At 37.4% G+C, this 20,843-nt stretch overlaps 1 long non-coding RNA gene across 1 annotated transcript in view; it reads right to left on the reverse strand.

Annotated features, from left to right (window-relative positions):
• Positions 1–10,687, reverse strand: part of LOC150088394 (uncharacterized) — a 44,743-nt gene extending 34,056 nt beyond the window's left edge. Inside the window, exon 1 of the long non-coding RNA XR_016546791.1 lies at positions 10,628–10,687. This is a non-coding gene — a long non-coding RNA (uncharacterized LOC150088394). The remainder of the gene's footprint in view (positions 1–10,627) is intronic.
• Positions 10,688–20,843: the final 10,156 nt, after the last annotated feature.

The raw sequence follows: 20,843 nt of genomic DNA on the forward strand, positions 1-20,843 counted from the left end.
TCCTACTCTTATTTTTGCTTTCGCAGTGCTTATCTCACACCAAACTGACTCAACAGAGCACTGTTCATCTATATTAACTGGGTGCACTTCCTTTGATTTTATGTTTTTCTTAATTAACAGCATAACACCCCCTCCCTTTCTGTCCTGTCTATCCTTTCTGTACACGTTGTACAGAAAGGATAGACACGCTTCTTGATTAGACCGGGGTTCGAGCCCGTCACCACCAAATACGGAGGATGCGGAAAGGTCGGGGAATGACCACCGCATATCCCGGAGCAATATGGCCTTAGTTGCAAATGCTCCTAAAAACCAAATAACTAACTAACTAACTAGCTTAGTACAGATAACCATGGACTACAGGTGGTGAAGGATCGTCAATTAGAAACTGTAAGCAGAACTAGCAACAGCAGGAACAGAAATAAAAACAGGCGAGTGTTGAAATTGGCTACTTGGAATGTGAGGACTCTTTTCCAATGCAGCAAACTTGATAATGTACAACAGAAAATGAAACGATTACAAATTAATATACTCAGGTTATGTGAGATCAGGTGGAAAGAGAGCGGAGACTTCAAGACAGGGCAACATCTGAGAGCATGTTAGGTTGGTGGGCATTATCGGACAGAATACTGCTGGTCAAACTCAAAGGAAAACCTTTTGATATGGCCATCATTCAGGTGTATGCTCCAATAGCAGAGTAATGAAATGGAACTAGAAAAGTTTTATGAGCAGCTGGAAACAGCAAGGAAAAAATGCAAATCTCAGGAAATTATAATCATAATGGGAGACTTAAATGCAAAAGTAGGAAGTGTGCCAGATGGAGATGTGATAGGAAGATATGGATTGGAAAAACAAAATGAAAGAGGCGAAATCTGGGCACAGCGGTGCAAGATAAATCAACAAGTGATTACCAACACTTGGTTTAAAGAACATTCAAGGTGCACCTGGACATGGAAAAGTCCAGGAGACAATGGAAGAAATCAAATAGACTATATCACTATAAATAAATGCTTTAGGAACGCCATCCATCAGGCAAAGACATACCCAGGAGCGGATTATGGAAGCAACCATGTACCAGTAGTGGCCAAACTCCTGGTCAAGCTGAAAAAACTGAAACAAAGCACAAGAATGGAATATTTTCAATTTGATCTATTGCAGAAAGATGATGGCATCAGGAATGCATATGCTGAGGCAGTCAGATGCAGGTATGAGATACTTGCAAATGAAAGAAACAGCAAATGGCACACACTAAAGGAAGCCTTGATCAACACAGCATGTGAGATCATTCCAAAGAAAGAAAGGAAAAGTAAAAATCAATGGATGACGAGCAAAATCCTGAGCTTGATGAGGCAAAGGCAACAGAGTTTTTCCAAGATGCAGCGAAGAATTTCAGAAGATGGACAAGGAAATTAAGAGGGAAGGCAAAGAGGCAAAAGAAGCATGGTTAAATGAGCAGTGCCAAGAGATTGAAAAATATGAACGCTCAGAGCCAGCTACAATGTACAGGAAGATCAAGGAGTTGGTGGGATATAAGATCTGTCCAGCATTGGGCTGTATAAAAGCGAAGGACGGAACAGTAATCATTGAAAAAGGCAAAGTTATGAACGAACAGAATACGTCGGGAACTCTTTCAGGACGAACACGGGGAAAAACCAACAAACCAAGGACCCTGAAAGGTCCGGTAATACTGAAATCGGAAGTCAGGGCAGCTGTATCCCGATTGAAAAGTAATAAGGCGGCCGGACCAGACGCCATCATGACAGAAATGATAAGAGCTTTGGATGATTTTGGCATTGCGATAATAGCTGAGGTGTTAAATGAGATATATGAGTGGAGTGATACCAGAAGTATCACTCCACTCTCATATATCTCATCTTAGTAACAAATTACAAATAATTAGGTGTATAACCAGTAAAATAAAATATCTTTAATCACAAATAAATACTTGTAGCTTTTGAGGCTGAACGTGCCTCTTTGTCAACAGAAATGGAAATTTTAGAGATAAAATTATTCTAACAGACACAGTTGTGCGAGCAGTGAGGCGTGCAAGGGCACGAGGTAGGCCAATCAATCATTAAACTGGTGTTTATTGTTGCTGCATGGACATGCGTAGTTTTTCTCCAGCGCTCATCTAGACTTAAAATGGTTGCCTCTAAGATGGGGTGTAGTCTCATGCCTTTGCAGCGGTTCATGGCTCTCGAATTACACAATATATTGAGTGACTCTAACCAGAGGCAGTGGCGAAAGTGTTGGGAGTGGTCAATTACTTCGTAGTCACGCTTTGGATTGAGGTGGTGGTGGGTGGACCAGAAGTGTTCTGCGATTGCAGACTGGTCGGTCTCAGCAAGGCAAATCGCTCTGTTGTGTTCTGCAAGGCAGTCTTGAAGACATCTCGAGGTCTCTCCTATGTAGCAACTGTCACAGTCTTAGTAGGCTATGTGGTATATTACACTGCTGTGTAAGAGAGGGGTGACCAGGGTCTTTACACTGGAAACTAGGGAACGTAAATTTTTACCAGGCAGCTGCACGCATTTTATGCGGTTTTCTCGGAGGATTTTTGAGATTTGGCCCGACATGCCTGGATAGTAGGGAATGTAGGTGGTAGGTACATTGTCCTGAGTTGATGGCGGTCTTGGGTGGACTGTGAGCTCCTGTGCTTGTAATAAGCACTTGTCTAATATGTGGGTTGGGTAGCCACAATTGATCAAGTCTGTCCTCACTCTAGAAATCTTGTTGCGCCTAGCTTCATCTGTGCTGGAATGGCTCCAAGCCCCGGAGAATAGAGTGTGGGCAGTGCTATTGAGATGACTAGGAGCATGGCAGGATCTGTAGTTTGTGAACTGACCACACCACATTGGTTTACGATATACTAAGGTTTCTAGTTGTGGGCCCACACGCTTTACTAGGACATCCAGGAATGGGAGAGATCCATTACTTATAACCCTATAGTGAAGTGGATGAACATAGACAGGGAATTGAGATATTCTAGCAATGTTGTTTCAGAGCCATGTGGGATGACGGTGAAAATGTCATCAATGTATCTGCACCATGTTGTAATAGGTACTGGTGGGTTCAAGAATATCTGTTCCTCCATGGCGATGTTGACCACAACAGAACAGGGGTATCCATGGCAGTGCCATGTACTTGCTGGTATACGGAATCCTCAAAGGTAAAGACGTTGCCTGACAAGCACAGGTTGAGGGAGGTACAGATGTTGTCGGTGGACAGTGATGTTCTGTTAGGAAGGTTTGAGTCACTCTCAAGGAGCCTCTTGGACAGGGATTGATGTAAATAGCGACACTACATCAAATGACACCATAACAGCATTGTCAGAAATCGAGAGCTCTTTAATAAGGTGAATGAAGTCGCCGCTGTTAGTGACAGTGTAAGTGGTATTTCCTACAAGAGGTGTGAGGAGTCGTGCAATATATTTGAATAGTTCATACGTAGGTGCATTGCAGCAGGACACTATGGGCCGGAGAGGAACACCCGGCTTATGGATTTTTGGTAACATATAAAACTGTTGTAGTTGGCAGCGTGTGGCATGAAGAAGCCGCCAAGTCGGAACAGAAATTTTCTTTGCTTTAAACCATGCATAGACAAGTTTATTAACGCATGATTCCAGACATCCTAAGACTTTGATGGGCAGATCCGTCACGGGTTCATATATGCTGGGGTCTTGTAGGAGGACCAAGGCTTTCTCTAGGTAGGCCGACCGGTCCAATACGATAGTGCGACGTCCCTTGTCAGCGGGAAGCACGACGATGGTGTTGTCCTTTCTTATAGAGGAAAGAGGGCGTGCTGACGGTGATTAAGGCTTGAGCTGGTGGGCCATGTGCTTTGGAGGATGGAGGCTGTTTTGAAACGGATTTCATTAGCAGCTTCTTCAGGAAGGTTGGTAATGCTTGCTTCTACTCCCATAGCAAGCTGTGTGATCGGTGGCTTTGACGGCATGACAGCGAACTTCATTCCGGCAGTCAAAATGTTGAGCTGCTTGGTGGTTAGTTGCTTCAACTAATGCAGCTTCCTTCGTTCTAAATCTGAGCAGCAAGCAACTAACCACAGAGCAGCTCAACGTTTTGACCGCCAGAATGAAGTTCGCCGTTGTGCCGTCGAAGCCACTGATCAGATAATGAAATCAAAAGACGGAGTGGTATGGCCAAGGCTACGTTTCAGAAACTGGGCAACACACTAAAAGATAGGAAATTGTCACTGAAAACGAAGATTTTCAGTGACAATTTCCTATTTTTATAGATGGATGCTCAGAATATCCTGGACTAATAATACTACAAATGTAGAGGTACTACAAAGAGCAGGAAACGCAAAGATCATTACTGAGGAACATAAGAGAAAAGCAGCTGAAATTTTTTGGGCACATCATAAGGAAGGTTTGGAGGAGATCATCGTGACAGGCAAGGTGAATGGAACGCGAACCAGAGGAAGAAAAGAATAAACTATATTAGAAGTCTGACCAATTGGATGAATGTACGGCGTCTAGACCTGCTGAGACAGCAAAAGATCGAGAGCTGTGGAAGACCACGATCACCAATGTCCTTAACGGACACGGTACATAGAGATATATACAGTGAAACTTCTCCTAACGGACACCTCTCGTTAACGGATATTTTCAAATTCCCCAACTCACCTCTATTGGTTTTAACGTGTTTGCAGCTTCTGTCTAGTGGACATTCTCTGTAACGGACACGGACAGGCAATCTGCACTGTTTTGTTTAGGTTAGCACTTAATTTGATCTTCCCATAACGGACAGCAGGCGAGCTTACGGCCCTTTTTCTAGGAATTTTTCTTCCACGTTGCCTCAATCGTGTGTTTATTTTCTATTTCCAATTCTCTGAATTTTATCAAGGTTTACGTCGCGGTTCTAAACCCTTTTTCAAGAATTTTAAGGCACGTGTAAAACTTCTGATGAATTTGGTGTGTGCAGGGAGGGGGGGGAATATGGTCGGCCTTTTGCCTTTTCAGTTTCAGTTTTGTTCAGTGTCGTGTGAAGTGCACAATGTCTTCTCGTAAACATTTAACTTTAAAAGATAAAGTCGAACTCATTAATGCGTATGATCGGCAAAAAAATAGTGTTCGCACTCTCGCTGCAAAATTCAAAATCGGGAAGATGCAGGTAAGCAACATCCTAAAGAAAAAAAATGAACTGCTCAAACAATTTTGGCAACACGGAAATGATCAGGTTCAAAAATCATTCCCGAAAACTGTTGGACTTCAAATTGACAATGTTACGTATGAGTGGTTTGTCGCGAACGTGCTAAAAAAATTCCCATTAATGGGCCTATTATTAGGGAAAAGGCTTTGGAGGTTGTGAAATCTATGGGAGTAAATAAGTTCAAAGCTTCTGTGGGATGGCTAGACAAGTTCAAAATTCGGCATAAAATTTCTTGAAAAACCGTAAGTGGTGAAGGTGGATCTGTTGATACTGGGGTTGTAACAGAGTGGACTGTCAAATTGGAAGATTTATGTCGTGATTTTGAAGCTAAGGATATTTACAACTGTGACGAAACAGGGTTGTTTTTTAAAGCTCTTCCTGAAAAAACAATGAGTCTAAAAAATGAAAAGTGCCAGGGCGGAAAAATTTCTAAGGAACGCTTGACTGTACTATTGTGTACAAATATGCTGGGAGACTTTGAACAACCTCTTGTTATAGGAAAACCACAAAATCCTCGTTGTTTCAAGGGCATAAAGTTGAATCTTTTGAATGTTGATTGGAAGTCTAATAAAAAAGCATGGATGACACGAGATATCATGAGCGAATGGATAAGTCGCTTTAACCAAAACATGATTCGTCAAAACTGAAAAATTATTCTTTTCATGGATAATGCTGCATCTCACCCGCACATTGAATTGTCCAACATTCAAATTGTTTTTCTGCCACCAAACACATCTGCAGAGTGTCAGACCTTGGATCAAGGGATAATGAAAAATTTTAAACTTCACTAAATAAAACGTGTTTTAAGACATCTCATTGCAAACATGAACGATGTAACATGTGTGAGTGACCTTGCAAAGAAAATCAGCATCCTAGATGCGATTCAATGGATTTCCTCTTCAGTAAACGCAATTAGAAAACAAACTGTCGTGAACTGTTTTGTAAAGTCTGGCTTCTCAAACGCAAAAATTGAAGTTGTGAACAGCAATGTGGAGAACCAAGAAGAACAAGAACTTCAACATCTATTGATAATGTACGATACTTCAGCTACAAGTGATCCTGGCTACAAAGATATAGACTCGAACCTCACTACAAAAGATGGTGCTATTGATATCAACAACATTATCATCGATATTTTTCAAGAAGTTCCTCATGAGGATGAAGAAATGGAAGGAGGTCATTATGTCGAAGAACATATTAACGACGAACCACCAATGAAAATAGAAGAAGCGCTCATACAAATCAATAGTTTAAAAATGTTTTTCACCGCTGAAGAAGATACTGAAGGACTTTTGATGGTTTCTTCACTCCAAACAAATACTGAAAACAAAATTATCAGCCGGAAGAAGGTGCAGAAGAAAATAAGTGATTACTGTATGTATTTTTCATAAGATAAAGTCATAATATGCATAGCACAATTGTATGTATATTATTTACAAAAATATTGTGAAAATCTGTATATAATTTAATTTAATTTTACATTAAACGTTTAACGATTTTTCTTTCTTTCTTTCTTTCTTTTTTTTTTTTTTTCCTCTCCCTCAGACTTCTTGTTAGCGGATACTTCTCTTTAACGGATACATTTTTGTTCCCCATGGCTGTCCGTTAAAGGGAAGTTTCACTGTATATATATATATATAGTCATATAAATTAGAATAAAGTTTAAAATAATGCCAGCAGTACGGCAAGACAAGAGCGAAAAAAAAAAAAAAAATTAAACCTAGATTCAAATCTAACAGGGAGGGAAGAGAAAGGTAACAAGAATAAAAATATATTGCAACGGAAATTCTAAATTAATTTAGAAAATGTAATTATACGAATAATAATTCATTGAAATTTAAAGCCAATTAAATAGAAATTTAGCGGTGCCCCCTCTGATGGGCACCAGGTCCAAATTTATGTGAAATATCACCAAACAGAGATTTAAACCATTCACAATAAAACAAAACAAAACAAAAATAGAAAAAATGACCCATCTCAACAGAGGACCACAAGGCCAATTATGGTAAGGGAATCACTGCATTTCGAACGCTAAACAAATCGCCGCAAAGGCGAAACGATCGCAAGATCAGTCCGCCACACCGATCCCCAGATTGAACCGCCAATGCAGGGAATTGAACAGCAGTGGTCCTGATGCAGCGAAAATCAAAAATAGAACAGACAAGAGCACTCCAGTGCAAAGCCACACTACTGACAAAAATAAACTTAACCCGTTTATATAAACGAATAATAAACTATAGATGGCAGTACAGGCGCAGCGTTAGCAATTCGCCCAATGCTATCATGTGACATAATTATATTTAAATAATGTTGGAAAAGAAGTATTACTTAATAAAAATAAAAAGGAGGGTACAGCACACATCAGAGGCAGCAAAAAGCATACTCCTCTACATGATGCTTGAAATATAGTCATATAAAGTAGAATAAGGTTTAAAATAATAAAGTAATGCAAGCAGTACGGCAAGACAAGAGAGAAAAAACAAAATTAAACCTAGATTCAAATCTAACAGGGAGGGAAGAGAAAGGTAACAAGAATAAAAATATATTGCAACGGAAACTCTAAATTAATTTAGAAAATCTAATTATACGAATAATAATTCATTGAAATTTAAAGCCAATTAAATAGAAATTTAGCGGTGCCCCCTCTGATGGGCACCAGGTCCAAATTTATGTAAAATATCACCAAACAGAGATTTAAACCATTCACAATAAAACAAAACAAAACAAAAATAGACAAAATAGACTGACCATTATGCCCCATCTCAACAGAGGACTACAAGGCCAATAATCTGTAGTGAAGTAGTTTTCTGTAGTGAAGTTTAAATTTTTTTATTATCCCTTGATCCAAGGGCTGACTCTCTGCAGATGTGGCAGAAAAACGATTTGAATGTTGGATATTTGAAAATATATATATATATATATATAAAAAAACAAAAAAACTTTCCAATTCATCTATCCATTCGCTCTAAACATTTGTCCAGTTCTTCCTTGAATTTATTTAAGCTATCAACTCCCACAATGACAGATGGAAGTTTGTTCCAACAATCAACCATAAGCTGGCTGAATGAAAATTTTTGCACATCTATTCAATAGGTGTCTTTCCTCAATTTGAATTTATGCTTCAAGTGTGTAATCTGAGCATGAGAAAGAATCCTGTCAGCACTGAACTTGCTCAATCCATTCAAAGCATTAAATACCTCAAATCAGATCAATTTGCAGGTGTCTAGTCTCCAGATGCTGCACTTTGCAGAACTTAAGCCATTCTTGGTAAGGGCACCCTTTTTGTTCCCATCACCAATATCATTGCCCTTATCTATTCCAGCAGCTCTACATCCTTCCTAAAATGAGCCCTCCAGATGTGTATACAGTACTCAAGGTGGAGCCTGACCATTGCCCTTTCACCTGATCTCCACTAGCAAAAAGTTACTGTATATCATTGACAAGACCCAATGAGCTGCTCTGGCAGCCTGTCTGCACTATTCTGAAAACTTGGTATCTGACTGCACAATTAACCCCAGGTCTTTTTCATTCTCCACTATCCTGAGTGTTGTTGTAGCACAAAGTTCGTACATTATGCTGAGTTTACTGCTATTTGTATGCAGCACTTTGCATTTGTCAATGTTAAACTTCAGTTGCCACTTCTCGGCCCATCTGCACAGCTTTTCTAGGTGGTTAATGACAGTATGCTGTTGCAGCAGCATACTGTCATTAACCATCCTGCCAACCATTCCAAACTTGGACATTAAGCCTGGTATGCATTCATTGATAAATATACAAAACAATGGACCAAACACCAAACCCTGGAGTACTCCACAAAGAGTAGTGTCCATTGATTACCACTCTCTGTCTTCTCCCACTCAACCATCCTTTTATCCATTGTAGCAACTTGCCCTTAATGCCATACTGCTCCAATCTGCACCAGCAGACGTCTATGTGTAACAGTATCAAAAGATTTCCTGAAATCCAAGTATATGATATCAATATTATTTTTTGCATCCAGTTTCTTTGTGACCACATCGTAGTATCCAATCAAACTGGTCAAACAAGATTTCCCCTTTAACAAACCCATGATGTGTGTGTGTGTATCATTGTGGCCTTGTCTGGACGATCCTACATTACTTCTTTTACCAGTAACTCCATTATTTTCCCGGGAACAGATGTTAAACTAACAGATCTGTAATTACTCGTTTGATCCTCTTTGTGAATTGGGGATACATTTGCACATCTCCAGTCCGTGAGGACCTCCCTGGAATTCAACGATGCTCTCATAATTATGGCTAAGGGTTTGCTTATTTCTTTGCTGCTTCTTAATATAACTGGACAGATCCCATCCAACCCAGGTGCCTTGCCAAAGATTTCTCGTAATCTGCCTTCGCTTGCCTGACCTGATTACAGACCAGTTTATATCTACCATAGGTATCTGTGTCACTCAAAAATTTATATGCATCCCATGCATTTTTCTTCTCTGAGACTAGTTCATCAGTTCAGCTGACATCCATTTAGGCTTATACCTTGAAGACTATTTCTTAGTTGGTATGAAAAGCCTAGTATTTCTATGATTAATTCCTTGAATGCTTCCCATTTAGAGTTTACTGATGGTAACATCATCAGTTGGTACCACTATATAGAATGTAAAAAATGAGATCACTGTAGTCACCTTTTTGAAATTAAAAACTCCTCCCTTTACCCTTAATGGTAGTTACATCTTTAAGTAAATCCCAAATCAAAACACTGTGATCACTGTCACCTAGTGGTTCTTTTACCTGCAGATTCTTAATGCATGAATAATCAGTGCTGATAAATAATTAGATTAAGAGTATTACTTCCGCTCTAACATGCTGCTGTAGAAAACAGTCATCCAATAAATCCACAAAAGTCTTGTTAGTCTGTGAGTGACCAACCCACAAGTTCCAGTTAAAATCTGGAATTACTGGGGACACATTGTGCAATGCAATGGTAGCACCTCCACAGGATACTCTGCTACACCATGTGAAGTCCATATCAAGACATGTACAGGCTGTATTATGGGCAAAAGGTGGCCCAAAAGTTATTAGGCAGATGTTGCTAATGCAAAGCCAACTCTGAGCATGCCTCATACTTTGCAACTTTTCTATGTGTAAATAGTTATGGAAAGAGCTCAAGTAGCCAGACTCAAAACAGTTTTCTGTAGTTAGTGAAAGCATAATATTACAATGAAACTGTTTAGCTTTATTATTTGATTAACAGCTATCATTTTATTTTCAGTTTTAAGGAAGTACTAGTAAAATGCAGAAGTAAACTATATTTCTTAAAGAATGCATTACTATAACAGAAGTATTTTAAAGCAGCATTAAAATAAACCAAATGTGCGACAAAAAAAAAAGAAAAAAAAAAAGTTGTGTGCATCATAAATATCTTTATATAAACTGAATAATCTGCATGATTAAACTTAGTGAAATTTTTGACAATGAAATACTTACAGTGATGCATCCATCTGTGTGGAATGTCTTATTGTAACATGTTCAATGTCTAAAATTAGGGATTCAGCTCTTCCAACAACAAATGAAACATCTTCTAGTAGCTGAAAAATATTGTGTACAAATGTTATTTAACAATTTCAGTATCAATAAAACTGTATAAAAAATCAACATAAAAACAGTAATAAAAGTGAAAATATGAGATTTTAATGTGAATCAATGATGGAAGGAAGAATATGGCCACACAGCAGCAGTACTTATAAAGTTTAGTGGAATCTAATATCCATCAGTCAGGAATCAATATCACTGGACCTCAATACAATATAGAGGAGGAAAAGAGAGAGGGAAAAAAAAAAAAAAAACCCCACACCTAGTTGTGGCTGAAAACAGCATATGCATATGATGAAAAAGAAATGGATACTTTTCTAAAATCTCAGACTAGACAATCTCATTTTCATTAGGGAAACAATATCTTTGAAAATGTTGTGTCTAACGTTTTTCCCACCATCCGGTCTGATACTACACTGAAATCTGATTTTCAGTAAACCAAATTCCAACTTTCATTAAACTTCATAAGTAACTATATAACATTCCCTTCATCATTGCTGTAGATTTTAATGTAGAGCAGTAACAGAAGGAATGTAATATGGTCATGCAATATGTAGTGTTGTGTTATATTTTATATCCAATTTATATTGTTTTGGGATCCATGTCATGATATTTATAGAATATATTAACAAATTTAAGTATAATTTAGGTATATCAATTACTATGTATTTATTATTATTTTTTATTTTTTTTGGTTTGCTAATTCCATACTTAATCCTCTGTAACTAGTGTGGTACCTTGTAGATGTTTCCATTTTCTTTTTCCTGTTATTTTTCTGAATTTGAGAGCAGGATCATATCCATCCATTTGCCTTTCTCCACCATATCTTTAAATGATTCAGTATTTTTAGGTTTCTTTCAATTTAGTATGGATTATGTCAGTTTAATTGTTTAATGGTATTTAATAAATGCCATCTGACTATGGATGACAGCATCTACAATTTTGTTATTAGTTTGGGTGCACAAATATCTCTCATCCATATGGGAGTGAAAAGGGAATATCACTGCATGTATGGAACTATAATTTCGCTTACTGTATCCTTTATGTATATCTTTCTGAAAAATTGCATTTCAACATATGTGTTTGCAAGATGAAACTCCAGATACAGAGAAAAGTAAGTGAAACAATGAAATAAACAGAGACAGCCCAAGGAATTTCAAGTGAAGAGGAATGGGATAAATCCTAATAAATAGTAGATAGCTATAATTCAATAAAAAAAAAGCTATAAATTAAATTTTGTAATAAAACAAAAATGATATTAACAGACATTGCATTATATTTCATTTAAGAATAAGTGCAAGCGACGTCATTTCATAGCTATTCTAGCTGCGGTGGCACCCCACATCACAGCAAAAGCAATGGTGAGTCACCCAATAGATGCCCAACTTTGTTTTTAATTTATAGAAAATGTTTTAGGTTTTTTTGAATTCTGCTCAACGTACTTGCTTCTGCCTATACTTGAGGAAGTGCATTCAATGATGTGCCATAATTTTTGGAATGTTGAGAAACAATGTTCTGAAATACTGAAAAATTTGAAAATTTGTAAATAATGGCTGTAAAGTAGAAGTTTAGAATTCATGGCTAAAAATGAACACGTACTTTTGAACCAAGCTGTAAATCAGAACAAACCTCAAAATTTTATCAAAAGATTTATTCCATGTACATACACTAGAAATAACCTCAAAACAAGAAAAAAATAATAATAATAAATAAATAAAATAAATAAAACTGCATATCAAGCTATAAAAAACTAACATTGCTGCTAATAGCCTAGTGTTGAATCAGTGTGTTGACAGCATCAAGCAGTTGTTAATTTCATGTGCTTTCTTTTAACAGTATTCATTTACTGACCACTTAAGATAACATCCCATATGCCAGGGGTCGGCAACCTTTTTTGAGTTAAAAGCCATTTCCAATTAAAAAAAAAAAAAAAAAAGAATCCAAAGAGCTCAAGCTGGGAAAGGGGGGAGTTCTTTAAGAAATTCTTTTTTAAATAAAGGTTCTTTAAAAAACCTTAGCTCAAGCTGGGAAAGGGGGGAGTTCTTTAAGAAATTCTTTTTTAAATAAAGGTTCTTTAAAAAACCTTAGCTCAAGCTGGGAAGGGGTAGGGGAGTTCTTTAAGAAATAGAATAGAGTGGAAAGGTGTTTTATTAAAAAAAATATATATTTTTTAAAATATTATTTAATGCTCACAATGTGCAGGCAAATTAAATTGAGAAGTGTTTGCGGCTTGCACTGAAACTATTCATGTTGCAGCCTGCTCCTTCTGTGCTGCGCTTGTTGTACATGGAGGCTAAAATTTAAAAAGCTGCAGATTGCCAACCCCTGGCATATGCACATCACTTGGGTGCTGTTTGAATGCATACATGCATAATGGCTTATCACTTGGTTGCTGTTTGAATGCTTATATCCATAATGGCACATTACTTTCAGTCCCGTTTGATATTTATGTGTCAGATGTAGCAAATATGTTAAAAATTGCCAATATTTAATCTTTTCTTAATAGACTGCAGCACTTATTTTATGTACTTCTTAAACTTTTTTTAAATAATTTAAATTGAAATTTAACCTTTAATTTAAAAAAAAAAAAAAGTAGTTTTGGACAAAATAGAAACATCAGTCTCTTATTTTTCAATTTAAAAGACCATTAAGTGCATAAAGTTTCAAACATGCACATATATTTATGCTCATTATGTATATAAATATTATTAAAATATTAGAAAACATTATATACAGTGGCAGACAAAAAAACTGTATCACTTGTGAATTTTGCAAATAATGTTTTGCACTGCATCGTGGGTTGCATAAATGCATTTGTTAGATGGGATATATATATATACAGTGCTACCACTTTATTAGGTACACCTACCTAGTAGCATGTTGAGCCTCCTTTAGCTTTCAAAACAACCTGAATTCATCTAGGCACGGATTGAACAAAATGATGAAAACCTTGTGCAGGAATGGAGTACCATGCAGATATGAGTGTGTCACGCAGTTCCTTGAGATTCCACGGAGGTGTTCCACACCTCCGTGGAATATAAAGGGATGGTTGAGTGGTAATCAATGGACACTGCTCTTTGTAGACTAATGTCATTACTAGAACTCCTCGGGGTTCGGTGTTGGGTCTATTGTTTTCTGTATTTATTAATGATATTAATGAAGGTATATTAGGCTTAATGTCCAAGTTTGCAGACGATATGAAGGTTGGCGGGGGTTATTAATGACACTATGTTACTTAAACAGGATCTAGACAAGTCAAGCAGATCGGCTGAGAGGTGGCAACTAAAGTTTAACGTTGAAAAATATAAAGTACTGCATATGGGTAGCGGTAACCCTAGAGTAACAATCAACTGTGTGGTACTCCACTCAGGTAGAGACATTGTTGTGATGAAATTTACACAGGGTGCTAGGACTATATTATGTCTTTCTAATGGTTAATAGGAAATACTAACTTTATTGTAATACCTGTTATATTTTATAGTATATTCCTATGTTATTTAGGAAGGCAAACAGTTCTATTTTATTAGGGTCACCTCCAAGAATATGCATTAATGTTAGTGAAGACTGTGCATTAGCATATGATTTAAAGTTGTTTGAGCGGATATTGAGAAGGGTGGTAGAGAATGAAAAAGACCTGGGAGTACAGTCAGATATGAAATTTTCTGAGCAGTGCAGACAGTCTGCAAGAGAAGCTCATGGTGTCATGTCAATGATATACAGGAATTTTGCTAGCAGGGACAAGGAGGTGATTATCCCATTGTACAATGCAATGGTCAGGCCACACCTTGAGTACTGTGTACAGGTCTGGAGGCCTCATTTTAGGAAGGATATAGATTTGTTTCAGTGTGTACAGAGAATGCCAACAAGATTGGTGAGGTGAATGGTTGGTTGGTTGATTGGGGATTTATTTGGCACATCAGCATCTATGGCCATAGTGCACCAGGTGAGGTGAATGAAGGGATCCTCTTACCAAGAGAGGTTTAAGTTCTGCAAATTGCTGCGGCCGGAGACTAGACATCTGTGAGGTGATCTGATTGAGGTGTATAAGGCCTTGAATGGGTTGAGCACGCTGAATTCTTCCACTTGCTCAGATTACGAACCTAAGGGGGCAAAAATTCAAATTGAGGAAAGACAGTTGTAGAATAGATGTGTGGAAATTTGCCTTTAGCCAGCGGGTGGTTAATCGCTGGAACAAACTTCCATCTGTCATTGTGGAAGTTGATAAGTTAAATAAATTCAAGGAGGAACTGGACAATCATTTAGCGAGAATGGTTGTGTGATTTTTTTTTTTTTTTTTTTTTACGCTGATACTACATAAGCTCATAACGCTTGCATCACATGCCACTATTACTATTACTATCTGGGATGTATATTCTCACAGTGCAGTTTAAATATCCAGCTTTTACACTGCTGGGGACAGAAGTATTTCAAATACAAGTATTAAGCACTTAGTGAAAATAATATTTCCATCTCAACAGATGAAAATTTGACTTCTGTTATCCCTGGGCATTATTAAGTTTGACACCAATTTCTCCTTCTGGGGCACAAGTCCTAGTCTTATTCCTATTCTGGAGCAAATCCTATTCCTCTTGATGAATAAGAGTCATGCAGTGTTATCATTATTCTTCAAAACTTTGTAGTCTTTGATAAGACCTACAAGTGTCTTTAAAATGTTGTTACCACCAGAATATTATCAGATCTCAGCTGTTTACACCAGTGTTTTTTTTTTTTTTTTTTTGATGTGAAAACATCTATGGTGGGCTGACCGGGCTAGCCAGGTGGGTAAAGTGCCTGCCTGGCAACCCAAAGGTCACGGGTTCGAATCCCGCCTCGGGCTTGGATCAAAGTACTGCAAAAACCTTGGGAGGTGCACTATAGCCACAGAAGCCGATGCGTTAACAACTACCACAAAAAAAAAAAAAAAAAAAAAATCTATGGTGGGACTGGAGTAAAACTGATTTGTAACAAAATATTCTTATGGAAATAATGCAATCGATGTCACTTCCTATTAGGTGGCTGTTAGATATTAAATGATGCAAATGAAGTCACTCCCTAAATGGCACTAACGATGCTAACTCAGTCACTACATTGGTTGGTTAGAGTAAGTTCATACTAAGATATGGAAACGATGTCACTTCCGAAATGCCACTAACTCAGTCACTAACGTTGATTTGGTAGAGTAAGCAGCGGATAGTGAATAAAAGCTTCAAAGCCACCGAAGAAGCCTCTCATGTCGAAAAGGAACGAGTTCAAAAACATAGAGAATGAAAAAAAAATGCAGACTTCAATAAAATCTGCTTCTCAAGATTTTTATCAACATCAACCTTCTAAGTAGTAGTAAGTTTCGATTAAACTGTTTAAAAATTTAAATGGCTTTGATTCAAGAATGCAACGATAAAACAAGCACTTCAACAAACAACAATCACTTCTTGCAGTAGTTTTTGTTTATGACGTCATACTAGAATACTAATGGAACTACTGAATTGTAAAAATACCAAATCTAATTTCAGTTAACAACCTATAAGAGTATTTCAAAGATGGCTAAAACTCCAGCTGAGCGAAATCGAGAAAAGTATGCAAGAATAAAAGCTTCAAAGCCACCAAAGAAGCCTCCCACATTGACAAAACAAAGAGTTCAAAAACATAGTTGTTTGGCACATAATGGCCTTTAGCTGTCATTGCACCATAAAACCTCCTCCAATAACAACAACAACAACAAAAAAAAAAAAAAAAACAGAGAATTAAAAAAAAAAAAAAAAAATGTAGTTTCAATAAAATCTGCCTCTCAAGATTTTGGTCTACATCACAAAATTATATTCAAGAACTTCCTGAAGGTTTCAATCCAGAAGATTTGAGTTCAGATGAATTACGTGAGTTTTCAATTGATTCCCGAACCTGCTGGACAGAGTATACTGCAACAACCAGCTTCTATTGCATCATCCAAAAAGAAACAAAATCATATTTCAGCTCAATTGCCTGTTGTAGGCCCTCCACAGATTTCAACAGTAGTTGAGCATGAAATCATTTACGAGAACATCAAACATGACCATAACTCCTATAAAGAATTTGAACAACAATTTCTGAAAAATACATTTGGAGCTGTTTGTGATATCTGTAATTGATTATGGTATGAAAAATGATGTAAAATTGTGCACTCCAGGAAGTTACCCATTACTTCTAGAATTTCCAACTGCAGACATAATGACTATGAAGGCTTGTAATACTTGTTGAGCATCTCTCAAAAATGATTCCATTCCATTCCAACATTTTCAAAGAGAAACGGTTTCGTTTACTCTGCCATTCCACCTCATCTGCCTCAATTGGATTTAGTGACCAAGCGACTCATTTCTCCTTGCGATTCATGCAAATTAGAAGACTAAGACACAATTTCGGCCAATACGGAATTTTGGGCCAAATTATAAATGTCCCTGTAAATGTTAATTCGATGGTCAATCATTTGCTTTGGAGAATAGATGATTATTGCATATGAAAGGGAAAAAAAATACACAAATTGAGTTATTTAATGGGCTTGGTTCATAAACGAGATGTAAGGGTTTCGTTAAAGTATCTACTTATGACTCCTTTGTATCATATGTATGATATTGAGATTGTTGTTGTTATTTGGTTTTTAGAAGCATTAGCAACTAAGGCCATATTGTTCCAGAGATATGCGGTGGTCATTCCCTGACCTTTCCGCATTCTCCGTATTTGGTGATCACGGGCTTGAACCCCGGTCTAATCAAGAAGCGTGTACTACGCACTGCTGCTCCTGCCCACCTGGCTACGGAGGTGCCAGACTGACGAAGCATTCTTCAATGAAAACATGGAACATGATAATGCTCCTACATGTGATGAAATGAGTGAAGCTATACCTATTGAAGAAAGTTTAGTTGCTCAACAACAAACTCTTTTGTGGATCGATGACAAATATTTATGAAAAGCTCCTGGTGAACAAAATGTTCCACAAGATTTACTTATTTGACAAACATGCCAAAGAATTGTCCTTTCCTAGCATTTATCTTGGTCAGTATGGAGAGTTTACAGATAATTTAAAAGTTATACCGTTTATGATGACACTGAGTGAACTTTGTCGTTCACATTGGCATGGAGTGATGCCTGATCATCATCTTTATATGGCCATGAAAATAATGAAACTAAGAACTCGAGATTCGCTAAGAGTTGCTTTTAAATATGTCGGAAAAGTCGTATTTAAAGCAACCTTTACTTGTTGACAAACCATACTTGATAAACACTAATATCGAAGTGTCCAATGGTCTGGCTAATGGAGCTTTAGGAAAATTGCCATGTATTGAATATGACGAAGAGATTAATTCCATTAAAAGTCTTTGGTTGAAATTTCCAGGATCATCTGCTGTGGGTTGACTTGCTAAGAACAAAGGCTCGTTGGTTTGCTATGGCTTGAGAAATTGGTTTAGAAGCCATTCCGATCACAAGAAGAAGTACAAGTGTTTTGTTGAATAACAACAGAACGATCTCGGCTAAACGAATTCATTTTCCATTAATACCGGCTTGTGCTATAGCCATCCATAAATCTCATAGAGATACTTTTGATTTTGTAGTTTATGAATATGAGAAATATCACGAACAACTAGTTTATGTTGCATTATCTCGAGATACCGATATCAATGATACTTACATTATTGCTGCAAATGAAAAAAAGAAATTTTATCATGGACTGAGAAAAGCTACATCCACTCTTGCACTTCAAGCTGAAATGACCAGGTTGTCGAGTAATCCTCTACTTACCATGCAAGATACTTTATACGAGTTCATCAGTAAAAGACAAGATCTTTCCATTCTAATGTTAAATTTTCAAAGTATGTGCTCACAGTGACACTATGGATGTTTTGACATAAAATAAAACATCTTTTGTGAGTACAAGGTACACATGCTGCCTTTTTTTTTTTTTTTTTTTTTTGGGGTGGGTGGTCCCACAAACCAATCTAATTCTTCAATAAAGAAGGGTGACACTTTCCCAATTCGTCTGTTCTTCAGTTGAATGATAAGATACATTCAGAAAATCTATGGACAGTTGTCTTTTGATAGTATTCACTTTCCCACCATCTGGATGCCAATTGGTTGGTCTTTGCAAAAGACTCCGCAGGAGGTTTGGAAATTGTTCATTTTGCTTTTTGACCATGTCATGTGGAGGCAAGGTCAAAAAATGGATGGGGGAGAACAAACTAATTTTTCATCTAATTAATTTTGTTTTAGGTTTTTTTCTCCTTCCAAACTCTTAATTTCAATAAATGAATGAAAGGTACTAGTACAGGGATGGCGAACCTATGGTTCGCTTGCCCAAAGTAGCATGCATACAATTTTTTTCGGCATGCAGAATTCAGAGCATTCCAAAAAATTTTCAAACGTTATGCATTGATTTGTTTGAAGTTGGAAGGGTGAGATGTACTGACGAAATTGTGAAATGAAATTAAGGAAAATATTCTTATATCTGACACATTTATTCAGAACATAAGTTATTGGTAAAGTTATGTGAGATATATTATCCACATTCAGTATTTAGTGTAGCCTCCTTCATTGTCAATTACAGTTTGTATGTGGCATGGAGATTGGAGATTATTCTTCATTAATTCCCATAAATATTTTAATTGCTATTTGCCCTTCACAAATTGTTTAGAATGTCAGCTCAACTAGCAAAGAAACAAAAATGTTCAAATGAAGGGGGGGGGGGGGGGGAGTAGCAGAGAATTTCAAGAATCTTGGAGTGAAAGATTTGGTATGATTAAGACAGATAATAAAGCATTATGCATTTTGTGTTCTGAAATGTTAGGGTAGTTTTTTAAAATATTTAGCTAATTTTGTGCTCTGGGCACACGAGGGTAGTTTTTTAAAAGATTTAGCCAATTTTGGTATGCACCCTTAAAAAGGTTTGTCACCCCTGTACTAGTACATTACTCAGAAAGTTGATCTGTTCACCAATAAGCTTGTTTGTGACTTGGAGCCACTTAAAGTGGCAACTGAGGTTTAACATTTATAAATGCTAACTACACAAACTGTTAATTGCTACCCAAATGCCAGGTACATTTGAAGCAGTAACCTCAGAAAACCAATTTTGAGGTTGCATAACAGTTGGCTGCTGCTATACTAAAGATAGTAGAGAACAAAAAAGACCCAGGAGTAATTGCACAGTGAGACATGAAGTTCTCTGAGCAGTGTAGACAGGCTGCCAGGGCAGCCCATGGAGTTCTGTCAATGAATACAGGACCCATGCTAGTGGGGTCAAGGAGGTGATTATACAAGTATATATAACTGTATAAAGAAACAGTTAAGTTACATTTTGAGTACTGCATACAGGTCTGGAAGCCTCATTTTAGGAATGATATGCATCTGTTGGAACAGATGCAGAGAAAAGCATCAATATTACTCAGGGTTAGGAAAGGATATTCTCCCCAAGGAATACTTTATTTCTGTAAATTGCAGTGTCTGGAAACTAGGCACGCACCTGCGAGAAGATCTAATGGAGGTGAATAAGGCTATGGATGGATTGACTAAACAAAATGCTGATTAGCATAGGCATATGATGCAAGAAAGCAAGCTTATGCAGCATAAGCCAAAAAAAAAAAAAAAACCCTTTGCATTTCATCCATTCACTCCAAATGTTTGTCCAGTTACTCCCTTCAATTTATTTAATCTATCAACTTCCACAAAAACAGATGGAAGTTTGTTCCAACAACCAACCAACTGTTGGCTAAAGGCAAATTTCTGCATACCTATTCTACAACTGTCTTTCCTCAAATTGAGTTTATGTCACCTCAGGTTTGTAATCTGAGCAAGAGGAAGAATTCCATAAGCTTTGAGTGTGTTCAACGCATTCAAGGCCTTATAAACCTCAATCAAATCACCTTGCAGGTGCCAGGTCTCCAGACAGTGCAACTTGCAGAACTTAAGCCATTCTAGGTAAGATCATTCTTTTCATTCTCTCACCAATCTTGTTGCCCCTCCTCTACTCGTTCTAGCACTCTACATCCTTCCTAAAATGAGGGCTTCAGACCTGTATGCAGTACTCAAGATGTGGCTTGACCATTGCCTTATTCAAATGGATAATCACCTCCTTACTCTGCTAGCAAAATTC

Source organism: Mastigoproctus giganteus, chromosome 3 (genome assembly GCF_048544385.1).
Source record: "Mastigoproctus giganteus isolate SK-2022 chromosome 3, ASM4854438v1, whole genome shotgun sequence".
Taxonomy (NCBI): Eukaryota; Metazoa; Arthropoda; class Arachnida; order Uropygi; family Thelyphonidae; genus Mastigoproctus; species Mastigoproctus giganteus.